We start from the raw sequence: 20,843 nt of genomic DNA, 5'->3' as shown, positions 1-20,843 counted from the left end.
TTTATGAAATATGTAAGGTACTCAGTCGAGAGTTGTTAGGCAGATTTGAATTTACGTTCTGGGTGCCGCCTGTTTTTTTTAAATAAAAATAATAAATCAGTTTCAGTAAGTCTTTCTCCATTCTTCAAAGTTGCGGTTCTGCTTTCTCGGAACATTTATTCTGGGAACATTTTTTTTCCCGAAATGCTCACTTCTGGTGAGAGCTACAACCGTTATAGGACAACTCTATAAAAGCTTGTTATAAAAGGAGATCGTATCGCGGCGCGAGGGTACACAAGTACAGTACACTTGCTTTGATTGACTGTGGTTCTAGCGCGCGTTACTACTAAATACGGTGTTATTTCTTGTGCCCTCTTTCTTTCTCGTGAACTCCTCTGACCGTGTGGTCGCCCCGGAGTATAAACAGAAAAATTTATTTATTTATTAATGCCTGCAAGCCACCATCTCTTCATGCATGATGCATTTCCGTCACATATCGCTTAGTTTCTACTTTACTGCGTGAAGCATTTGCACCTGATAAAATAATCGGTAGAAATTTTCCCGGTGCTTGGCTTCCACATTCTCCGGACTTGGATTTCCCTATGTGAGTATTTGAAAGGCTGTATAGAGATAACTGTTTCTTTTTAGACTCTTTAAAGAATAACGTTCAAGATGAAGTTTCAGCCAGCCCTATGGACTTGCTGTAGAGGATTGAACAATCATTCCTTGTTTACGAGAAAGCCCAGTAGAACAAAGTTTATATTGTATAGTGGCACTTTCTGTAACTGTGCTTTGTATTACAATACAAATACACTGGCCTTCTGGTGGTGAACTCTGGAACTTTTGTTTCTCAAAAAAAAAAAAAAAAAAAATCTCCCATTATATTATGTTTGACTGTGTAAAATGTTTATTTTTTTAAGCGCCTTGGAACTTATAACCACTCTGTATATTAAAATCCATCCGTGTGTAGCCATCCATCTACCTGTGTTGCATCTGTTTGTCCGAAATCGTTTTCAGTCCGAGAGAGAGAGATGCATAATTGTTTTGAAATTCAGCACAGATTTGTCCATTCTTTTCATATTTCCCTATAAGTACCGTATATCCGAGTCGCGGAGAGAAACAAAGGCAGAATACGTGATTAGTTGTAAATAACATTTTCAAAGTGCAGTAGCGAGACTTAAAACATTGATTTTCCTTCACTTATTGAAGTTAGGCAACTTTAAACATATGGGGTGGCCCATTTCTTTCTTTATGTCGCACTTCTTTTTGTGCAAATCTTTCTGTAAAAAAAAATTGGTGGTATGCTTGTTTTTTTTTTAAACTCAAACACACCCTTATTATAAAGGTAGGTATCATAATATGCTTCATAATGCAAATTAGATTAATGACTAAGTAGACCTTAAAGGGTTTTTTTTTTAACTTCTTTCAATACATGGTAAATAATGGAGCCTTTTATTTCTTGTTTTTTTTAAGATAACAAATCAGGATAAAACACCTTCTCTGCTCTCTCAAAGTGGTCCAGTTCAAATTTAGTTTGGATTGGACTGTAAAACACTTTAATTCTAAAGAACAATGATTTGAATGCTGCCATTTTGTTTAAAGATGGGAGATCGAAATAAAATCACCCCTTTGGGATACTGCATGAATCCCTCATATGTATTGGAAATTTGGCTTGAATCTAACTGCAAAGTTCAAAAGGAGTTGTGCGTAACATTTATGTGGCGACCATCTTGTTTCAAATTAAGATGGAAGATCGAAATAAAAACACTTGTTCATGTTACCTGCTTTTCGGTTTTGGAAAACAGACAAAAAACAAATGAAACTGTAAAGTTCGCATAATTGCTGTTTCTGCGCAGTTTTACCTTACGGGTCCGCTGGTCCCATTAATTTCTTCTTACTGTTTTCCCATATATTCTAATGAATCGATATGGGCGTGCCGCAACAAAATCTGGATGAGAACTATAAGTCGTTGAAATACTAATTTAAATGCATACGATTAAATCATTTTTATACGGCTATCAGTTTTCAAAATAAAAGGAGATGAAACGTAAAGGCAACTACACGTTGCAAGCTTCAGATCCTGGCACATCCCTGCTCAAGAAAATACTGAATCTGTGCTGATAAAGGTTACTATTAATGTCTCTAGCCGGGCTGGATGTAATGGTGAAAGTAAAATTGTTAATACCTTCTCATCCTAGTTCAGTCAGTTTTGAGTGTCCCCCCCCCCAAGATTGTCTTTGGAGATCGTATTTCGTGTACCGTCACAGACTGCAGTTAAGGTGATCAAGCAACAGAGTGACAAGAGCGGTGATAGATATGACAGTTGTTATCTAAGTGACAGGGATAACGAGATGGGCTGCGACACCATCCTAAATATGGAAACTGAATCAGGGCCAACAGAGCTATACAATGTGCTGCACGAGCATCCCTTTTTTATGTGCTTTAGGCTTTTTCAACTGGGCTAATGACTGTTTTTTAAAGGTGTCAGATACAAATAAATGCACACAACTGATGGCAGAAACAGACTTCATACTCTACAATGCTTCTATTAGCAGCCCAAGGGAAATGATTTTTTTTTTTATAATTTCTGCTGATATGCAAATGTGCACCCACTATAAAGAGGAAATATAATTATCGTAAACCTGATTTTAACTCTGTACTCTTTTTCAAGAGACTGGATCTATTTAAGATCTCGATAAAAATGAAATGTATTGGTCTGTTTTGAATAGTGGTACCTTGGAAGTTACTGCTGCATTTAATATTATATACAGTATATATAAAATCATCTATTGTCATCCAATAAAGTAAGAGCAATACCCCGGTACAGCCAAGCTAGAGAGGTTTACATAAATTAAGTAATAATAATAACATAAAAATAGGTGAATGTAGTTTTAGCAAAGGAATAAAACAAAATTGTAACAAGCTCAGAGAAACTGGAGATAACAAGTCTGCAAAAGGTAAAAGTTATAGATATGAGAGAATCTAAAATAAATTTTCTGTACAATTTATCATAAATCGAGACATCAGGATCAAGATCAAAGCAGGTGGCTAGCGTGATGAAGTTTTTGATGAATGGAGAATCAGATCTGTTTATTCTGGTAGTCTTTAGTGGAATTCGCCACTGAAGAAATTCCAACAAGATATTAAAGGAAATCACTTTGGCCAGTGATCAGAGTTACAAAATACTGAATAGCTTTGTATTTCCAGCGAACAGTAACAGCCACTATTTCAGTTTGTTGGTACAGTTGATGTCCAAGTTTGGCATTAACCATCTAATGAGATAATAATCGACCGACATGATAAGCTGAAGGGCGGATTTGATTTCGAGATGAAAGACAAGAATAGTGGTACATAAAGGAAGTGAGGTTGTATATAGATAGCAAAATAGTTCCATATAGTGTTCGGATTATGAATGAGAGCGAGGTTGCACTTCATAAGCCAAATGCTGATAGAATGGTAGACCAAAACTTTGTGCAATGGAGTGAGACGAGAAGTTTAGAATCTAGATGTACTCCAAAGCATTTGATCTGGCTTACGGGAGAGAGTTATTATTTTACATTGGATTCTAACTTGTAGGAAAGAGGAGATTGTTGAAGAAGCAAACGGTAGCTACTTGGGTTTCGATGGATTACCATGCAAACCAAAAAATGTAGTATAATCCAAAAAATCTTCAATCATTTGTTGAGCTCCACACGATGGCTGAAAAGGCTGCCATTACTGGAAGAACTGGAAAAGTCAAGAAAATATCAGCGTAAGAACTGAAGTTAGGGTGACTTGAACGAAAGGGAAGGAGTATGGCCGAGAGGGCTCCTCCTTCGGGCAGGCCTAAACTGATGTTCCGAATAGGTTGCGGATTTGTTAGAGAAGATAAGAGTGCGATCGTAAGTAACTGTTGATCCACTTTCAGCAGCAGCCTTGAGTTGCAGTAATAGTTTTTGAGCAGAGATATCAGGAGACCGATTAGAACGGTGATCCTGGAAATGTTACATACCAAGTTGTTTTACACGCGTGATTTTTTTGAATAATATATTGATAAAACCTTCTGCCAAATTTTCAAGCGGTTTTAGCTTCAATTGAGTAGAAAATGGGCAAAAAAAAAAAAAATAAATAAATAAATAAATAAATAAATAAAATTGGATGGAGCTGTTTAGAGCAGCTTTCCCCAGCAAGGTGTTCACCAGAAAATATTGATAATGTTACTTTTCTTTTTAAGTTCCTGATTCTACGGCGCTTACCATTATTTTTGGTTTCTTTCTAATTTATGAAAATATTTAAAAAGAAAAATTGATGGGTGTTTCATCTTAAGCCCACTCTCAGTTGTCTTATGAATTTAAGGTAAATGGTTTTATTTTTAATTTTTTTGTTTCAAGAATTATTTATTATATAATAAAAATATATAATTATATTTTAATATTATTGCATACTTTATTTCATATTGATAGCAATATCAAATTTTATTGTAAACCTGTTACGATTTATTACAGAAGCTTTGTTTTCAATTTCAATACGTTCTAAAAGCTATTTATTTAAAATATTTTTAAAAGAGATTCCCTACAAATACTACTGTTATTCGAGGGGTTCCCGAACTGAAAAATATTAGAAGCAACTAGTATATTAGAGAGCAAGTACCGAGGCAGTTAAGGTCATCAACCCTCGTTTGAGGACACCTAAGTCAGCCGTAGTGCTAAAGAAGAAAACAAAAAGCGCCTCCTGTCTTGCCGGGAATCCCATCCAGGCCTTTCTCACAGTTGGGCGAAGGTGTGTTTTGTATATGTCGCAGTCCAGATGCTCTGATATTTCAGTCTAATACATATCAGAAATTCCGAACACACTAATTTAGAAAAGACAACGTTTCGTTTGCCTTGTGAAGCCGCTGCTGTCTCTAATATTGTAATTTCTCCTGGTACAATATTATTAAAGTGTTTAAAGTTGCAAATCGGACTGATGGAGTTCTTCGTGTGCTTGTCTAGATAACTGAACACGATGGCCAGAATTAAATTAAACCTAGCATTATTGGAAATAGGAATCATTTGAGAATATTTGAATCCTAATAATACTAAAGGATTCCAAATCACTTCATGAGCCACAAATTCATCGGCCTTGCTGCCCGCCAACATTACCTAAATTTGTGCTGACGTTGATGCACTGCCACGAACATCCTATATAAGAGCCGACACAGCCTTCATATTTTGGGTGGATAACATCAGAAAAAAAAATTCTGTTTACGATAATGTACAAGCAATACATACAAGATAATGTTTTTGTAAGAATCTTGGAGGGAAAGAGATTATCCCATTCCTCTCCTCCCTCATAGGCGCATTTGGATTTACCATTGGGCCTTATAAAATCTGTTTCATGCCCTGTGAGGTTGGTTGTTTTAGGTTTTCGTGTATATTTTATAAACCCGAGTTCTGTGGGAGAAAGGCAACCGTCGTCCAACACCGAGCACTCTGTGAAAAAGTCCCTAAATAGTCAAATACGTTTCAGCTCCTAAATGCTTTAATCCTCAACTCTGTGTAGAAGCAGTATCCTGCATTCCTTGGGATGTCCTCATTGACTGCGACCTCAGCTTCGCAGTGACACTCTTGTCTAACTGGATTAAATCCGTCACCGGCTATGCTGCCACCAAACGAGTAACAGTAACTCCCCGTTCCAGATCGTGGTGGACTGCTGACCTCAACAACAGCTTCAAAATGAAACAAGTCCTACATAAGAAATGGAAGCTTACTAATGGCAGTCAAGACAGAATCGCCTTTTCCCGCGCCAGGGCCCACTTTAATCGAAAGAAAGCTGCTGCAATCCAAGTAAATCTTAACCGCACTCTGAGGAAAGGAAAGCCATTCTATGCTGCCCCACATGGTGGATTCAATCATATTCTTGATCCTCAAGAATGGCTCAAATACATCGCCAGGTTTTCAAATACAACCACAGTCCCATCTACAGTTGTCCAGCCTGACTTTGAAAACCCTTCAGATGTCCTAGGAACTATCCAGATCACGAAACAGGAGCTCATACGTGCCATCAATTCCCTTCCCGCAACAGCCACTGTTGGGGAGGATGAAATTCCGCAATTTATGATCAAATGCTTGAGCACATTCATCATAGACCCTCTTCTCTCGATCTACAACAGATGCCTCGCTGAGCATTATTTCCCACCCCATCCCTAAAAACCAATTTGCCACAAATGTCAGCCAGTTCAGACCCATATCAGTTGCCTCTTGTCTGTTAAAAACTCTTGAAAAGGCTTTCCTACCCACAATTACTCACCAAATCCTCCAGACGAAACCATCTGAAATCCACTATGCCACCGCAGGAAAATCATCAATCACTAACTTGGCAGCCACCACTGAACGCATCCTCTCAGCATTCGAACAAAGAACTGAGCTAGCAACCACATATCTCGACATAAGCGCAGCCTTTGATGCCATGTGGATCCCGGCCTTGCTCCTCCTACTTAAGGAGAAATTTCACATTCGAGGTGATATGCTGTGCTTTTTGAATCTTCTCTGTCACAGAATACTTATTCTCCATCGGCTACAACACACCCTATCCTGCGACATTACTGCTGGAGTACCACAGGGGGGGGGTGTCCTATCTGGTGCCTGTTCACGGCTATCATCGTGCCCATTATTGCCTCAATGAATGGTCTCCTATGCTATGCCGATGACCTCAAACTGCTGACTCAAATAACCCCTGATGACAACCCCGTTCAGCTCAGCAACAGGATCAATTCCCAACTTAAGGATCTAGAATTGTACCTGGCAAACTTCAATCTAAAAATCAACTCACTGAAGTCTGCTCAGGTTGTATTCTCCCTTAAATCCATGCCAACAGTGCACAACGTTTCACTTGCAGGGGTGCGAATACCAAACGTATCCTTGCACACAGACCTTGGCGTTCTGTTTGACCAAAAGATGTCCTTTGTCAACCAGATCGACAAAATCAGAACCAAATTTTCTCGTCTAGGGTGAATCTCAAAGCAGCAGCTGCTACACGTCCGAAATCCTCTCACTGTTAAAAGGTTCATCACCGCCATTCTGTATGGTGCAGAAATATGGGCCTCTGCTGCACCTACAAACCTCAAGCGGGTGTACACCGCTGAATACTGGTTACTGAAATGGGCCAATAACAAGCTTTGGCTACCTCCCACAACCACCATGATGGCACAAGCACTCGACATTCCGATGATGAAGTTCCTGATTGTGGAAAAGAGGCTGGTGTTTACAGCCAAACTCATCACAGGCCAGATATCATCCCCAAATATTTGGAACGCTTGCTCTTGGAGGATTCCACAGCCAAGCCTAAGGTCGGTACCAGCACTTGGGGCTCACCACAGCAGGCTTGTACTCACTGAGATAGATTTCTTCCCAAGCAGATGCTCGCTGCCCTCAACCGTGTGGACGCCGACATCGACAGCATAATAAGTAACAAGGACAGACACAACTTTATCAAAACCCTTGAACCCTGATATATTGCCAAGTTGTATTTGTTTTCTGTATTTGTGTCTAGCTCTGTGCTGTTATGCTGTATTTGTATTTATTTTGCATCTGTGATCGGTATTTTGTAGGCTTTTGTATTTGTACGCCGTACTTATCTTTCTCTAAACTGCTAGAGGCCGCCGTAGCCTAGTGGTCAGGCGCGCGGGTGCATAAGTACACGTGCCTTGAGTGACTGGGGTTCAAGCCCGTGACTACTGAATGCGGTGCTGTTTCTTGTATTCAATCTATCATGCGAACTCCTCTGACCGTTTGGTCGTCCCGGAGTATAATCAGAAAATTTATTTTATTTTATATGTGAACCCCTGGCGCTCGTCGCCGTGATGGGATATTGTGCTGTAACTCTACTTCACAATAAAGATTTATTTAAATATCTTCCCTCATCATGACTGCATTCGAACCCAGACGTTTTCCACACGGCGTGGAAGCACAGTGATCGTACTATCCGTGAGGGCACACTGTGATTTGCATGGGCACTAAACAGTGTTTGTCAAGTGTAACTTCCTATAAATTCAAGTGTTAATTAGTGGAATGCACTTGAATATGATCCCATTTAGTAAGTTTACTTTTTTAAAATTAAGCTGAAGCATTCCGGTCATCAGATTTTTACATGGTAAGATTGTCACCAATTATAAGATCAAGCACTTTAGTAACATTGAATAACAATTAAAAAATTTAACAGAAATATGGTAGACTTGGTGTATTTTCGAAATGCTGATTTCGAATGCGCGACCCATTTTTTCCTAGCACCTCTTAGTTCGCAAGATGTTTCATATTAATTGAAGTTCTGTAGTTCCCAGAGCAGTGGTTTTCGAAATAACGATATTCTTAACTAATTTATTTTATTTGGTGGCACCCCTACTCAATTTTCTACCTGTTAGATCCGATTCTCTGTATATGTATATATCTAATATTAAAAAAAGTTATATGATAATTATTGTAATAATATAATTATAAACAAATTACAATTCATAATATAAATTATATATACTTATATAATAAATTTATTCTTTATATAGAGGTAATAAATAAACATCAATTACAGATCACCACAAAATTAAAAAAGATACCGTACACCTTTTTGTAATGAAATAAATATATAATTAAAAAAATAATAATAAGTTTAAGCAACTTAAACCCAAATTACATGGCACCGTTGGAATGTTGTTGCGGTATCCCGGTTGAAAACCACTGTTCTAGACTATTCTGTCTCCACCTTCTCTGCATATTAGATGGATATTATAGAACAATTATTTATGGACAATTTATGTCCATAAATTTGCGTGTATTTTCTTGTCAGTTGCCTGTTTTTCTGGGAGAAAAATCTGAGTTTCCGGAAGAGGGGGGAGTTCTTGCCCTCCACTCCTGAGTGGGTGCAGGAGGACGGTGATTATGACCACTGTACTATCCGCGCAGACAGCCACAATGGATAGGTAGATTTAGCATTCAAAGTGCGGTGTAGGACTTCAAGAGGTTCCCAGGAAAACACCCGCCTGTTTCTGTTGGAGCAGGACATCAGAGTGATTCCTCTCCACAGTTTGGCGCCATACCCTCCATCTACCATCCACACACATAGCAGGAAACGTGATTCATCGGAAAGGGCAACTAGTGGCCAATGTTGTAATGACGTGCCGTTCAGATGCAAACTTTAGGTGTCATTTACGATGGGTGGCCGCAACATGAATATTTTGACCAGACGCTTGCTCCGAAGGCCTATATTGAGGAAGGTTCGTTGGATAGTGGTTTTGGAAACGACGCTGATTGTCTCCTGTTTAAAGTCCATGGTTAGTCATTCCGCTGTTTACTGTTTATTGGCTCGCACAACGCGAGACAACTTACGTTCACCACGACCATGGATGAGGTGCGGGTGCCCATTGGCCTGGCCACTACTACTCTGTTCACTGTCCGTCCACTCTTGGAGAGCCTTAACTACAGCACACAAGATTCGCAGTTTCATTAATACTGCTACCCTTAAACTGGCATCCGACAATCATCCCGTTTTCGAAGTCCGTCAGATGACCTTCCATGTCGATCAAATACTTCTCCAATTCTAATATCCTTGTTACTACAATTTTTATTTTTAGGCCCACCATAAGAGCCACATTATTCAATACTAAGTGCCACACAATTTTTTGTGAATCCTACATGCATTCAGTTTACTCAGGAGATGTCCAAAGTTGTACCCTATAGAGTAATCATCGAATGACTGCACTGAAAATTGAATTATTTTTTATTTTTTATTTATTATAGCTTGAAATCGCCTCGATTTCTACCATTTCTTTCTCTTTGATAGTGTTCATGTAGCAATCAAAAATTGGCCGATTTTTCAGAGCCATCACTACCCCTTCTTTACCTATCCGTGCTAGTTCAGTTCACTGACAACGATGTTGTTTTTGTCCTTCCACAACCGTGTCCCCCCATCACGAGACACATTTCTGAACAATACAACTGCACGATCAGCACAACTCAGAGTGGGCGCCTCCGTAGCCAGGTGGGCAGGAGCAGCAGTGCATAGCACACGCTTCTTGATTAGTCCGAGGTTCGAGCCTGTGACCACCAAATACGGAGGATGCGGAAAGGTCAGGTAATGACCGCCGCATATCCCCGGAGCAATATGGCCTTAGTTGCTAATGCCCCTAAAAACCAAATAACAAACAAACAATAACAAGCTTCTAAATACCACACTGAGGCATTGACCACCTTTCCAGGGTCGTGCACAAGCAGCTTGTCAGAGCAATTAGGCGATAATTGTTCGGAATTTTTGAATCCTTTCCTGGCTTGAAGGCAAGCACGATTGCCTTATGCCAGGAGTCCGGTAACTGCTTTTCAAGATGGAGTTCGTTGTACAAACAGAGCAGCCGATCCATAGATCAGATAAAAGATGTTTAATCATCTCATAAGGGATTTCGTCTGTCCCGACAGAACTCGACTGAGAGAGCCGCTTTCATTTCCCATTCTGTGAAAGGCTGTGGGTAAGATGTTTCAGCAGAAACTTTAGCGAATGTCTTCCCAATTTGCACATCGATTCCCCTTACGATGGAAGATGTGAAGCGAATCCAAGGGTCCTGACTCTGACGTCCAACGTAACATGCTTTGGCGAGTGCACGTTTGAAGGTATTAGATTATCTGTAGTAGGATATTGACGAAATATCCCGAAGGTCTTTTGTTGTGCCTTTCTTGCTGCTGTGAATTTTGCATTCCACTATGGTTTTGGAAATGATGGAAACCGAGTTGATGTCTTCGAACTGCAATTTACCCTGCGTGGACAATACTTTCTGTGATGTACAGTACTTAACTGCGTCATTGATTGGCTGACTGTGGTGGTATTAAACTCGTGGTATCTTCCGACAGGTAGCATGGTCTCCCATTGCAAAGGGTAGATAACACAGATTCACAGTGAACTTATCACTACCATAGAGGTTTTCTTCAATCTCCCACGTACATACAGGGAGGAGAGAAGGGGAGCATATAAAGAGATCAATCGTAGTAAATGTACGGGTAGGCATGTGCTGTTATAAACCACATTTAGAAGGGCTAGGTCATTGTTTTCGAGCATATGCTCGATAATTCGACGCCTTCCATTGATAGCAGCACTACCACAGATTGATGTCTATTAAAATCCCCCATTAGTAGAAAAGGGGGGAGGCAATTGTTGAGTAAGATCATCAAGATCTGCATGGGGGTTATCGTTCTCAGGTGGAAAATATAGCAAATAGTTAAGAGGAAGCTTACCGTTAGACGAACTGCTACCCCCCGCCTCTGTGTTAGTAGCCGGGGGGTCGAAAAGGGGTATGGCGACTCCTCCGTGGGCAGGTCCATCCCCAGCTCTGTCTTTCCGAATGATTGCAGTTACGCAAGAAGGATTCTCATTTGTCTTTAAATGTGTCTCCTGTATGTAAAAGCAGGTTGGCTCATGCTCACATAAGAGGGCCTTGATGTCATCACCATTTCGACGGAATCCACGGCAATTACATTGTAAGAATTTGAATGTGGCCATTATTTAGATTTATTGGATCCGTCTGAGAACTTCCGAAGGGCTGAGGGCTTTGTTTTCTCTGTCCTGGGTTTATCTTTCTTTGCAAAGAAAGGGCGCCGGCCAGTATCTTTCTTTCTTCTGCGAAGGGTTCGAGGACTGAGTCATCTGATAACTCCTTAACCTCTGCATCTATTATTTCTTGTATGACGCGTGGTTCTTCCAGTGTTAGGAAAAAAAAAAAAAAAAAAAAAAACATCGAAGGAGCCACCATTTTACCACCTTGTTTTGATGGAGCACTAGAAGGTATGGATATGGGAGTGGCAGCTGAATATGTTTTTTGAGCGGATTTTTGTGAGCTCAATGGGAGTGAATAACCCTCTTGATAGAATAGTCATATCGGTTTACGTCCCGATCGAATGCTTTTCTGCAAATTCTGCGTACGTTAGCTTACTGCTGTTTATTGGCTTCACTGCTTTCCTTGCCTCCTGACAGGATATGTTTAGCTCTGCCTTGAGCCTTTGAATCTTTTTCCTCCTTCCATCGCTGGCATACTCTAGAATTCGCAGGGTGTTCTCCTTGGCAGTTGATGCATATTGGTTTAGTGCACTCGGCCATATTTTTGACACTTGAAGCATCTTAAGACATTCGGTATAGTCTTACTGAGCAGTGCATGCAGGTACCTAGCTGTGATGGAATTAGGAAACGTTTGCTAGTTGAAATTAAAGATCAGGTTTCTAGTAGGTACTAGATCCCTATCCCTACGCACAAATATTCCCTTTACTGCTGTTACTCTTTGTGGCTTAAGTTTCTAAACCATTATACAGCTTCTTCTCGCTCGCAGCGTTCGCTGATTGTTAGGAGTGGTTCTAATCAAGTTTCAAGAAATGTCACCAGAGATTGTCCGCAGTGGTCCATCCTTGGGCCCCGCAGTTTTCAACTCCTGGCTGAACAACTTTTTGACGCGATAGCCATGATCGCATACGCAGATGGCCTGACCATCTGAGTCAAAGAAAATTCCAGGAAGAAAATTTCTCTTGAAGAGGTTGCAAATGAGGTCGTACAAGAACTTGCTGTGTGGCCAGATGATCATCAACTCCAAGTACTGTATCTACTAGTAAAACGTCTGAAATGTTGCTGGCGTCATCACAGAGGGCGTCCTCCTCAAATTACATATAAGGGACAAACTATTAAATACTTAGGAATAATTTTGGATGATGGTCTTAGCCTCATACTTCATGCAAGATATATTAAGGAAAAGTGCAAGTCATTACTTTCCAGGCCGAGACAAGTCACCAGGACGGGACTGGGGCCTTAAGGGCCACTCTTTGAGATTATACTACAACTGTGTATTCTTGCCTATTATCACTTATGCCTGGGGATATACAGCGACCAAGTGTGCAATAACTAAGCAGCTTTTTGCAGGCACAGCGTGCTGCCCTCTTAATAATGGCGAGAGCTTGTAAGACGATTTCTACTGTGGCTTTGCAGGTCCTGACAGGCAGGATGCCAATTCAAAATGAAGTCCAATATAGGTATTTGAAATACCATTTGAAAAAAGGCCATCCTGCTTCTCTTGATAATGTGGAACTTGATTTAAGTGCTCCAATAACAACTGAACTGAAAATATTGCTCACTATTTACGTTGATAAGTGGAAGCTCCAAAGAAGCCCCTGGTGCCGTTAGACACGAACACTATACCTACACATTCAATACACTACATAAAAATGGCCGGTTTTGGCGTAAGCTTCAACACAAGAAGTACAGTAGCGGTTAATGGGGGAAACCCTGGGTTTAGTCACAACAACATATGAATATCCCTGAATATCCTCCTGTGGCTTAAGTTGTCTGCGTGGGTAGCACAGGGGTACCGTCACCGTTCTCCCCCACACCGTGTGGAAAAGGCCCGGGTTAAAATCCCGTGGATGACGCGAGGAACTTTAATGGGCTTTTTTTCACTCCGTGGCTGTGTTAGTCGGTCCCCCCTCCCCAGAAACTGGGATTTTTTCATCCAGCAAAACAGGAAAATCGACCGGAGAACACACGCAATTTACAGACCCAATAAATATATGGGTATATGTATTAACTTAACCGGGTGACCCTAATGTAATTGTTTCGTTTGTGGTTTAAGTTCAAAACAGATTTCTTCCTTTAACACTTCCATAAAGATCTCACTAAGAGATCCCGCCGCGAGTTGAATTTATTGTCTTATGAGGGGTAACTGTAATCGGTATTCCCTTAATAAAAGTTTTACGAAGAAGCTGTTCTATAAATGTTTATCACTTTTGGTTTCTATAAAGAGGTTACCAGAACACAGCCGTTTTACCGAATGAGGAGAGCCTACCAAACCTTCGCTTAGTGGAGTGGAGTGGATTATCAGGAAGCGTGGTGTAGGTCCCTGATATATCCCCTGTTCTGGATCGTTTTGCTGTTGTGGTAGCATAGTTGTCAACGTCGTTGCTATCTGGTACGAACCGTGTTTGGGCCTCAAAAGAAAAGTTTAGATTATCAGGATTCATCAGGTTTTTTTTTTTTTTTTTCTTATTTATTTATTTTGGTTCAATACCCTGGCTCCTTACCCTCCACGGAGATCAAATGGGAACGCCCACTAACCGGCAAGTAATAAATGCGTTCGGGAATGGGATGTCAGGACAACCCAGGCACCATACCCGAAACTATGCCAAACTTGACAGCTACGGAAAAATAAGCGGAAATTCGCAGAATTTTAAAAATTCCGAATTTAACCACTTACCGAAAACATGGTTTTATTGTTGTTTTACGAAAAAGATGGAGATTAATAATGTTACAGCGTTGAGAAGGAATCAAAAACGAGCGAAAAAAAGACTAAGTCTCCGTCCTAGATCTAAAGAGTTGACAACTATGCATCATAATGACGTCAATCATAATCAACTACGCATGTACGCAGTAATACTGTAGTGGCATAGTGTTTTTGTCTGGCGGCACCGACGTTCCCCTCACCTCCGCGTTGTTACTCTGTGTAGAACACAATATAATTTGTATAAGGCCAGGGTTGTGTTTTGTGAGGTGTTACTGTGCGTTGTGTTGTTTTTCCTGACCACTTAGAATGGGGGCCTGTGGAGAGACATCATCCCCCAGTTTACGTCACTGCCCCAGGGAGGCGGACCAGGATCATAGGAGAGAATAGCTCTGGCGGAGAGAACCCTGGGGTAGCCTAGGCGTCCATGGAGAGCCCAAAAAATATTAATAATAAATAAAATAAAAATTTTATTGAAAAGGAAATAGGGGAGATGGACGGAAATGGGATAAAAGAGAGAAGAAGGGAAAAAAAAGAAAGGGGCTGTATCAAAGGAGCCCATCCTGCTACATGGGGGGGGGTAGAAAGGGGTGGTGGGTTTAGCCAGCAGGCAATATTATAGTGCGTCTCAAACTGTGGTATGTAGCCTTGGGGTACTTGAGAAAAGTCTGGGACGGCCTCCTTCCCCCTTTGTGTGTGTGTGTGTGATGGTACGTCAAACACAACTGAATTTCTGTTTTTACTTTTACAGTACTTTATTTTGTACCTTTTAAAACACTAAATAAGGTTCAGGCGAGAAACAAACGAAAAATTCCCTTACACGTGTGGTACGTTTTCAGTGTTTAAAACTGCATATTAGGACGCTATGAAGCAAGCAGAAATTTCAGAAGAAATGAAAGAGCAACTTTGAATTTTTCAATTAATGACTTGGCGAATCTCTTGTTCTCGCGGAAAATAAAGGGTGAATATAAATTGAGTAAGGCAATCTTCGAAGAACTCGCCCTTTTTGCACCAGCCTGTTTAATGTGAGGGCAAGTTTTTCTGTTATGACGGAATTAAAAACAAAATTAAGAAATCGTGTCTCTCGAAAACGATTTAATTGGTAGCTCTCACTGGTTTAAAATTTGATTTTATCCAGACAATCTGAAATTTCGCATTAAATTACAATTTTTATTTTAAATTTATTGATCACTGTTTATCATGGTGGAAGTAGAACAACAAAAAAGAGTCTCAAAATTGGAGGTATTGGGGATACGTATACAGTTGTGTCCCCGTATCCGCTGATTCAGTTAACCACAGAAAAAAACCGAAAAACTTAACACGTTCTACTCGCATGTCCAATACGATGCTTCCCTTTATTTTTTACGATGTCGCGTATGGTTTGGTCACCAACATTATAATGGTTCTTTAGAGATTTAATAATAAATCTTTATTTGTCCTACCAAATTTAAAATATAGGTGTACATTGGTAAGTGACAAATTTCCTTCACGGCAGAAAATGCCAGAGGATTACCATAAAATGTGAATAAAAGAATGTCTAAAATATACAAGAAAGACTAAATATACACGAAAAGATGAAATATAAACTGCATTACTCATCACTACATTTCTGTCTAGAGTCCTGGCAATTGTAATACAAAAGTTCATCTTAACATCACATCCACTGAATCGACTTGTGCGTTAGTAGTTGTATAAATTTCTGACAGAAATTTACACAACTACTAGGCAACAGTAGCCTCAGCGAGCCACACTGCGGTTTGTTTCCTATATTTCGGATCTTATATGAGCCTTAGTAGGTCAATTCCGATATGTATTAGACACTGAATTGATTCTAACACACTGGCGGGTATAAACCTGTCGGCCATCTTCAGTGTGTTGGTCTTCATTCTCAAGGATTTTGTGCCTCTTAATGCAGATGGCGGGATGTGCCACTCACAAAGCTGCCATAAGCATGGTGATGATATCGTGCCAGTCATTATTTTGATTGTGGTTATTAATCGTTTCCAGGCAATGATGTCTAGTAAACGCTGCAGTTTAAGCTGTTCAGAGAGCTGCGTGGTCCTTAACTGTTGAGGGAGGTGGTGCTTATGGTTTGCCCATTTCAGCAGCCAGAATTCACTCGCATATATTCTCCTAATGTGGGTAGGGGTGGCTGACGCCCACAATTCAGCGCCATACAAAATGGCTGAATACACTGTGGTTCTTAAATATCGTGCGGTTGTTGTAGTCTGTTTCACGTGCAAGAGGTGCTGTTTTGTTGCCCAACGTAAGTAGTTAATTTTCTTTACAATCAGGTCAATATGAGACTTGAACGTAAGTTTAGTATCAAATGTTACTCCCAGATCTCTATGCGTCTCAACAACTGGGATGGGTTTGCCATTAAGTTTCGGGTGTACGAGCGTAGGCGATTTTTTGAGCGAGTACACCATGATTACAGTCTTCTGCGGATTTAGGGCCAAGCCAAATTTATCTAAGTACACGAAAAAGTTCAGAAGCTTATAATTAATCTGTTCACACAATGCACTATTGGTCATGGACGGTTGGATGATGTATGCACTTATCGTCTGCATAAGTGCATACATCATCCCTACCCTTGGAGAATGGGATCATCATGGCGATAAAGAGGAGTCTAGATAAGACTCCACCCTGTGGAACTCCTGCATGGAGTTGGCGTTGGAGGATCTGACTATCTGTACGGTAATAAATGGACCGACAAGTAAGTAGGGCCTGTAGGAACTTCAGCAAATTTCCTTTTATTTGGAAGGAGTGTTGGAGCAGATGAAGTAAGGCATGTACATCCAGACTCTCGAAGGCTGCTTTTATATCGGCATAAATTATTGCAATTTCCTTTCTGGCTTGGAAAGCATTTAGTATCGTGGCTTGAACTGTGAGTATTGTTTGTTTTTGGTTTTTAGGAGCATTAGCAACTAAGGCCATATTGCTCCGGGAATATGCGGTGGTCAATCCCTGACCTTTCCGCATCCTCCGTATTTGGTGGTGACGGGCTCAAACCCCGGTCTAATTAAGAAGCGTGTGCTATGCACTGCTGCTCCTTCCCACCTGGCTACGGAGGCGCCTTGAACTGTGAGGTGGTTAGTAATTGTTGATCTTGTAGTTATTGAATAATGAATTTGTTGAGGCTGCCCAGCCAGTATCTGATTGGACAACTTTGGCAATAGAGCTTTCTCCAGTACTTTTAACTGGGTAGATGCAGTAGATATTGACCTATAGTGCTCCACGAGGTTATGTTTTGTAATTTTCGGCATTGGAATTACAGCGTACTTATTCCAGTTCTCAGGGAAAACTCGACAAGCAAGGATAGAGCTATAAATTGCTTGGAGTGGTTCAATTAGGTAAGGGCTGAGACACTTTACCATGAAGTGGGAGACTCCATTAACTCCAGCTATCTTAGTTGCCCCGAGGGAGTTAATACTCTGTATTAGTGCTTCTTTAGTGATAAGAACAGACTCCATCTCATTGTCAACTAATTGATCCCACTCAAACTTTCTGACTTGAGACTCATGATATATGCTGGAGAATCTGCTGATGTGGTCCATCCACGCTTCTTTGTCAAGCCCCTGATTTGTGTCACTTTTATGTGTGCAACGAGGTAGCTTTCCCCTGTCAAGTGTGTCTTTCATGTAGCGGTTGATTGCTCTAGATTTTTCCCTATTAAATATTGTTCTGGCCCTTGAGTAGTTAATTCTATTTTGTGTGTCATTAGACAGTTTCCATCTTCTGTGCAGAGTTTGCTTTAGTTTAAACAATGCAGTTAGGCTAGAGTTCCACCAGGTTTTCGATTTTGGTGATATACTTACTACTTTGGAAACCGCAAATTCTGTAATAGAGTTGATCCAACTGGTTAAGAGAGTTGTTGCAAATAGGGAATCACATTTGAGTAGACATTCCCACGGGATACAGCTGGCAGCAAATAAGCATTTATTTGGATCTAGAAAGGCTGGCGAAGTAACGAGCTGGCTCTTAATTTTTTCCTTGGCATTGAAGTCCACATACGGTAGCATTATGAGCATTGCAATTGGGCTATGATCGGATGGAAAGAACATTTCGGGGGTTACATCAATTATACATTTACCAGAAGACAGAATTAGGTCAAGTCTATTTTCACCTCTTGTAGGTTGGTGATTGATAAGAGAGATGGAGCATGGCTGTAGTTTATTTAACATGGTGTCCAGCAGGTTATTGAGCTGTGGTGGAAGGTTGAGATCTTCACATACTATATGGGTGGCTGACACATGTAATTTGTTGAGAAGCCAGTCTACTACATTATTTATCATTTCTAGACTAGGGACAGGTGGAATGTAAACGACTGCTATATCTAAGAATGCTGTGTGGACTTTTAAAGTGAAAAGTAATGCCTCATGTGCCACAAGTAAAGCTCTGAATCCGAGTAGGCGACCGAGATTATTTGAAATGCTATGTCACGTACAAACAGGGCTACTCCTCCATCCCTCACTACAGATCTGGATTTGAAGTAGGCCTTGTATCCAGCAGCGACTAGAGACTCTTGACGTGGCTGGAGCCAGGTCTGGGTGAGTCAGATAACATTAACGGATGCACCGTTTTCAAACTTTTGAATAATTTAAATTTTTTTTTGTTTAATTGAAAGCACAACTGTTGCGTTTGCTTGCCCATCATTTTCGCAATTTCTAAACAAAAAATAGTTACTATAAAAAAAAATTCCAACATCCCTGACATAAATAACGAAACAAAATTTGTCTTTTGTGATGGGACGGAACACAACAATCGACGCAACGCACTAAATCAAACTAAACATTTGGTCTTTTTTTTTTTGAGCCAGAGTACACTAATTTTCCAATGACGACTTATAACACCGGTTCTTGTCGCTTATTTACAGATTTTCAAAATATCTGTTTATACCTATTCTAGTTATTACTGTACTTGAATTCTCGTGTTTTTTTTTTTTTTTTTTTTAATTTGGAGTCTTAAAGTGTCCCGGTTAATCCAGTCGCGGTAAATCGAGAGTCTGCTGTACTTTATTAATACCGTATTTAATTTGGTAATGTCTTACTGTGTGTTTAATTTATCAATTAAACTTTATTATACGTATGTATGTACAAGAAAATCACGTTATATATGGGGTCAGCAGGTGTTCGCTTATATCCGCGGTTTCAGCCATCCACGCTAGGTTTTGGAACGTATCCTCTGCGGATACGGGGGTCTTTCTGTATTTTCTTGAATGGGGATACTTATTTTTTTTTTAAAAAAAAGCTGATACTTTGCAATAAAGTTAGAGAAACACAGACATTCAGAATTTTAATTAAACTTTTTCCATGGAGAAACGCTCTCCAATACAAGAAATTGAATAACATTGCATTGTGCTAGTTTGGACGCACTCGTCAGCATGAACTCCACACTGTCTGCTGCTGCGCATCACTCCCCACATGGGCTACACGCAGGGGTACGGACCTCGTCTGTAGCATAGTGATTTCGACCTCTAGAAAAAGCCTAAGTTCGAATTCCGTAGCGATGGGGGACTTTTTTTATTGGCTTTTTCTTTTCTTTCTTTCTTTTTTTTTTTTTTAATAATGCGGCTGAGATAGTCAGTCTCGGGAGAGTATATCCCTCGTACACACTCGGATCTTTTATCCAAAAAAGGATAAAACACAACACATGAGGCGTCAGCACAATACGCTGATGCCTCATAACATTATCTGCTTTGGCACAAAACACAAATGAACACACCATAATTAAAATAAAATAAAATTATTTAAACGAATTTCGTTTGTCCTAATTTAAAAAAAAAATATATTAGAAAATCAAAATTTTGTTTTGTTTGCCCTCGTGTTATACTTATTACTGTGTCTGAAAAGAATATAACTAATTCCTAAAAATCGTTAAAAGGTGTTAAAAACTGAGGTGACACCATTATTTTAAAAAGCTCTATTAATTTAATAAGGAGGCTTTTCAAACCACCAGCTCTTCTTAGTTTACATAGCAGAAAGTGAAAAATGCTTAAGGATATTTTTTCCACTTTTGATCTAAGCCCATCAGAATGTACTGAATACGCTGAAGAAATTTAAATCCCCAACCAGGGAATTTCTACTATTGCCAGTCACGGCATACGAAATGAAAAAATCCAAATTTCCGGTTAGAGAAATGGGTTTCCTACCCAAGAACACTTATGGATGTCCCTCTCGGGGATTCACAGTACACATGGATTTCGAAGTGGGGCGTCTAGGGAAGAATACCCCCAAAGTTTGAGGTAGACCACCCCATAAGGACCAAGTCCCTTTGAAGTAGCCCACCTGACAAAAATATTCTACTCGACTCACTGAGATTGAGCTGTTCTTCAGCATTCTGTGACAGCGTCTATTGTCCCGCTTGTAGCCCGTAGCGTTTCTTGTAGCAGGGCGCCGTTGAACGAGCCACTTACCGAAGAGACACGCTCTCATGGGCCTTATTACGTTTAGTCGACGACAGCCACCGTGGTGTTGGGCCATTAGCGTTCACTCCATGTCTTGTGGCCTGCTGCTGCTGTGGACAACGTAGCAAAGTCCTATCGCTTGTGTATGTGTACGTCGCAGACGCGTTCCGCTCGGCCGACTGCCTTTAGTGTTCCTTTATGACTCTAGTGACG

General features: G+C 40.3%; 1 protein-coding gene across 2 annotated transcripts in view; it reads left to right on the top strand.

Moving 5' to 3' along the window:
* Nucleotides 1–20,843, top strand: part of LOC150086758 (protein Wnt-5b-like) — a 341,807-nt gene that overhangs the window by 234,141 nt on the left and 86,823 nt on the right. The window lies entirely within an intron of this gene.

This window comes from Mastigoproctus giganteus, chromosome 4, assembly GCF_048544385.1.
Source record: "Mastigoproctus giganteus isolate SK-2022 chromosome 4, ASM4854438v1, whole genome shotgun sequence".
NCBI lineage: Eukaryota > Metazoa > Arthropoda > Arachnida > Uropygi > Thelyphonidae > Mastigoproctus > Mastigoproctus giganteus.
This window is presented reverse-complemented; position numbering and strand designations above follow the sequence as displayed.